The sequence below is a fragment of the Callospermophilus lateralis genome, chromosome 11 (assembly GCF_048772815.1).
Source record: "Callospermophilus lateralis isolate mCalLat2 chromosome 11, mCalLat2.hap1, whole genome shotgun sequence".
In the NCBI taxonomy this organism is placed as follows: Eukaryota; Metazoa; Chordata; class Mammalia; order Rodentia; family Sciuridae; genus Callospermophilus; species Callospermophilus lateralis.
Genome location: NC_135315.1, coordinates 19,243,910 through 19,249,043, shown reverse-complemented (window position 1 = coordinate 19,249,043; position 5,134 = coordinate 19,243,910). Strand labels below are relative to the sequence as shown.

The window sequence follows — 5,134 nt, the reverse complement described above, 5'->3', positions numbered from 1 at the left end:
GTGATCCTCCCGACTCTGCCTCCCGAGTCGCTGGGATTACAGGCATGCCGCCACCGTGTCTGGTTTAATGTTTTTTGATTAGCAGAAATTTAATGAACTTTTAGTGAAGTTCAATTTATCAATTTGACTTTTTTTTTTTATATATCACTAGTGCTTTACTTCGTTTTTTGTTTTGGTACTGGGGATCGAATCAAGGGGTGTTTTACCACTGAGAGCTACAACCCCCACGTGGATGACACCCCACTGGCACTGCAAGGTGGCTTCAGATGAGCTCTTCTTAATCTTCCTACCCTGCAGCCTCCTCCTGCTTCGACATACTTTGGACCTCTTAGGAGGCCCTCAGTAAATGTATGGAGAATGTCATTAAAATTTTGCTTAGATAATGTTTATTTTAATATTACTTACTCACACAAAAAGGTCAAGCAGGGTGCATTTTCCATCCCTGAGTTCAAACTGTAGGAATAGCTCTGCCAGAAAGGAAGACCTCAGCCAGGCCCTGGGGCACATACCTCTATTCCCAGAGGCTTGGGAGGCTGAGGAAGGAGGATCATCAAGTTCAAAGCCAGCCTCAGCAAAATAGGGAGGCCCTAAGTAACTTAGTGAGACCCTGTCTTTAAATAAAATATAAAAAGGTCTGGGGATGTGACTCAGTGGTTAAGCACCCCTGGGTTCAATCCATGTTACCAATAATAATAATAATAATAATAATAAAAACTACTGAAAACTTCAGCCTCTACCTTTGCCTTCCTTTTTTTTTTTTTAATATTTAATGGTCATAGACCTTTATTTATACAAAGCAGTTTTGAGAATTGAACCAGTGCCTCACACATGCCAGGCAAGTATGCTACCACTGAGCCAGAGCTTCAGCCCCTCTACTTTGCTTTTATTCAGGAAGCAGGCAGTGATAAACACATCTACCAGAAGGCAGCATCTGCTCCGCTCCTTTCCAGTAAAATCTGTTTTCTTCCTCTCTCTCTCTCTCTCTCTCTCTCTCTCTCTCATTGCGATTCCCTGTACCTACCTGTACCTATGTATGATACAGCCCCTCTGGAATCTTGACAAACTGGCCTGGCCATCTTGTACCAGTATCAGGTATATAATTTTTCTTTAACATTGTAGGGAATAAAACTTTTGAGGGCACTGTCATCTATGTCATCACTCAGTCACCACAATGGAGTGCAACTCCCAGGTACCAGCAATACACAACTGAGTTAAATAGCTCATGATCTTTGCCCAGGTGGATCTTCTTGGACTCATTTGTTTTGTTTATTTTGGTGTTAGGGATTGAACACAGAGACACTGAGTCACATCCCCAGCCCTTTGCTTTTTTTTTTTTTTTTGACAAGCTCTCACCATGTTGCTTAAGGCCTTGTCAGAGTTCAGTAAGAGGCAGGAGGGACTAACTCCCTCTGTAGTTGTTAAGCAGTAAGGATTACAAAAACAGCCATTAAAAAAAAGTATACAATCGACTTGTTTTAAGAAAATAACTCTTCAAAAATTCCCTTTGGGACTGAGAGATCTGAGTTTAAAAAAAAAAAAAGGGAAAGAACGCTTAGGGCTCACAAAATACGAGAGAAAGTGAGTTAACCTAGTGGGAAGCATATATAATCTTACTTTGGAAACAGCACATAAGTTTCCCCAGAGGGGTGCACCGTTCCTGGAAGTATTGCAATACCAGGTCGATGCGTGGAGTGGACGGAGCAAGCTCCTATTCCAACTCCTTGCTCCAAAAATCCATTTAATATATTGTCCTCGGATAGAGGACGTATCAGATATTAAACTGATAAGAACAGATACTACACTTGATCTTAGCCAAAAGGCCGAGAAGCGATACTGTGCCACTCGCCCCCTTGCCCTCACCGTGCTCCGCTCGCGCACTTTCAACTCGCGGTGAGCGCCGCCACGCCTACTCCCACTCTCTCTTTCTCCCGTGTCTCCTTCGGGCTCGAAAGGGGTCCACTGCCCTCTCGTGCAGATTCACCATTGGCCCCACCTGGCACTAGGAATTTTAACAGTCCGTCCGGGCTCCGGCGTTCGGGGGCTGAGCAGCCCTCCCCTACTTTGCATGCCCCGCCCCTTCCCGGGGAGGCGTGGATACCGCCAGGGACTTCCTCTCTCGCCCCCACCCACTGACAAAACACAGCTTTGGGGTTCGGGGGACTGGGACTGGGCAGCTAGAGAGAGCTGTGAGCGGGCCCAATTTTCCCAAGGACGCCGTTGGTAGACATTTACAAAAGACCCCCAAGCTGTATGTTTTGTTGTTGTAGTTTTATAATTGTTATTGTTTTTTTTATAATTCCAATCCTTTAAGATATTCTTGATGATTTCTTTTTATTTATTCATTTATTTTTATTGGTGCCGAGGATCAAACACAGGGCCTCCGCGCGTGCTGGGCGAGCCACAACCCAGTCCTGACTGTATGGTTTTAATCTGTTCTTTGCCAGAGGAGAGGAAGACCAGCTTCGGACCTGACCCGTCTGGAGAGGCTTGTTCTGAGTCAGGGCGGTCCGGAGGTCCTCTCTGCAAGAGGGAAGGCTGGTGGCTGACAGCGGGAGAAGGTAGCAAGCTCTTCAGGTGGGGCGAGCCCACAGGGCAGAGGGAGGGATTCCCCCCAGCTGCAGAACCAGTGCCTGTTGGCGCTTGTACAAATGATCATCGTCCAGAGCTTGGTCCCCTACAGCTGCCTCTGCCCGACGAGGTTTCCTAACTCCCTTGTTCTCACCTGGTGGCTGGGCTACATCCTCAGCTCTTTTTTTTTTTTTTAATGTTTTTTTTTTTTTTTTTTTTTTGTATCAGGGATTGAACTCGGGGGCACTGGACCTCTGAGCCACATCCCCAGCCCTATTTTTGTAATTTATTTAGAGACAGGGTCTCACTGAGTTGCCTAGTGCCTTGCTCAATTACTGAGGCTGGCCCCACACTGGGATCCTCCTGGCTTGACATTCCTGAGTTGCTGGTATTGCAGTCGTGCGCTGTAGTGCCCGGCTCAGTCCCTTTTTTTCCCCCTTTATTTTATTTTTATGTGGAGCTGAGAATCGAAACCAGTGCCTCACACATGCTAGGCAAGCTACAACTGAACTACAACCCAGCTCCCAGAACTCCGTTTGGGATTCTCCTCCTTTAGGACGCCTTCCATAAGAAGGGCGCCCTCTCGCACTCTCTCTCTCTCTCTCTCTCTCTCTCTCTCTCACACACACACACACACACACACACACACAAATGAATATATTGCTATAATTACCACCAATATTGAAAAAAATCAAATCTTCCTTAATTGTACACAAAATCCGTGCCTTCTGGATAATTTAATATTACACATATGAATCACTTATCTTTAACAGGCTCACTTCATAGGCTAAGAAGTTAGCTCAGAAAACCTAAGCAATTGGTCAAGGTCACACAGCTAATATGAAACACCATCAGAATTTGGTCCTATGTTTCTTTTAACTACATGGGGTGGGGTGTCTTCACTTTTTGTTTTATTTGTGTATGGGGATTGAACTAAGGGTGCTTCACCACTGAGCCACATCCGGATCCCTTTTTAGTTTTTATTTTGAAACAGGGTCTTGCTAAGTTCCTGATGCTGCCCTGAACTTGCGATCCTCCTGCCTCAGCCTCTGAAGTGGCTGGGATACAAGTGTGAACCACTGTGTTCAGAGTCTTTATTTTTTAATACTGTATAGCGTATAGCGTGGATGATAACACTTCTCTAAGTAGGCTCCTTATGGAGCTACAAGGGGAAATGCAGAGTGTGTAGGAATTTGTTAAGTACATGCCAGAGAAAGCCATTTCTCTTCTGCAAAATAGGAATAATATCCATCTTACAGAATCTCCCCCCTTCCTGTCCTGGGCATTCTTACTTCTTGTCCTACCTCGCCTGGCTTTCTTTTTTTTTTTCCATTCATCATCCTCTATCATATAGGGTCTTGTGCATGCTAGGCAAATGCTCTACCTCTGAGCTAAACTGAGCCCATTTTTTATTTAATTTTAAAAAATATTTTTTAGTTGTAGTGGTATTTTATGTGGTGCTGAGGATCGAACACAGGGCCTCTCCCATGCTAGGCAAACACTCTACTGCTGAGCCACAACCCCAGCCCTAATTTTTATATTTGCTTAAGAACTGCTCTTGTGTGTGTATATACATACTGTCTGTTTTGGGCCTTTGTGCATTTCCCTTCCTAAATGCAGTTTGTCTTTTATAATTATTTCTGGGAGATTTTTATATTTTAGAAAGATACTTTTTCTGTAGTATATATTGTAATTTTTTTCTTAATTTGGTACCTTTGTTATCTTGTGTGTTATTTTAAGATTTTATTATGGAGATTTTTTAAAAATATTTTTTTGGTTATACATGGACACAGTATCTTTATTTTGTTTATTTTCGTGTGGTGCTGAGGAGCCAACCCAGTGCCTCACAAGTGAGAGGCAAGTGTTCTGCCACTGAGCCACAACCCCAGCCCCTTATGGAGATTTTGGTGTGTGTGTGTGTGTGTGTGTGTGTGTGTTTTAGTGTAGTCAAATAATTATTCTTTTCTTGCATGTTTTCTGAAGTTTGAGACATCATTAAAAAACCTTCCAGTTAAAGTGAATTTTCTCAGTTTTTACCCTAGATTTTTTCTTTTTCCTATACTAGGGATTGATCTTAGGTCTTTGGGTATGGTAGTTCAGCTGTTTACCAATAAGCTACTGCCTCAGCCCTATAGTTCCATTTTTTTCCACTTTGAATTTTTGACCCACTTGGTATTATCTTTGTGTTTTGAGATAGGACTGCAACTTGGGTCTTGCAACAATACATAGATTAACTCCTAGACTGCCTACATAATTTGTGGGGTCTGATGTAAAATGAAAACGAGAGTCTTTAAAAAAAAAAAGAAAAGAAAAAGAAAAACATGCCATTGCAAAGTAGGGTGACTATGGATAACAAAATTATAGTATAGGTTTCAAAAATCTAGAAGAAAAGTTTTACTTTTTGGTGCTGGGGATTGAACCAAGTGGCATTTTACCACAGTCTTTTTTATTATCTTGGGACAGTTGCTGAAGGTGATTGGCTGGCACACGGTGGGCACTCAATAATGAATGGCAGGCCCTTTTTTTTTTTTTTTTCCCTCAAGATACTAAGGATGGAACCGAGCCC

At 43.0% G+C, this 5,134-nt stretch overlaps 1 non-coding gene across 1 annotated transcript; it reads right to left on the bottom strand.

The window, feature by feature from the left end:
* Positions 1–1,641: 1,641 nt before the first annotated feature.
* LOC143411064 (U2 spliceosomal RNA) lies at positions 1,642–1,832 on the bottom strand. Its single transcript, XR_013092786.2, has one exon. It is a non-coding gene; the product is annotated as a U2 spliceosomal RNA (small nuclear RNA).
* Between the last annotated feature and the right edge of the window lie 3,302 nt (positions 1,833–5,134).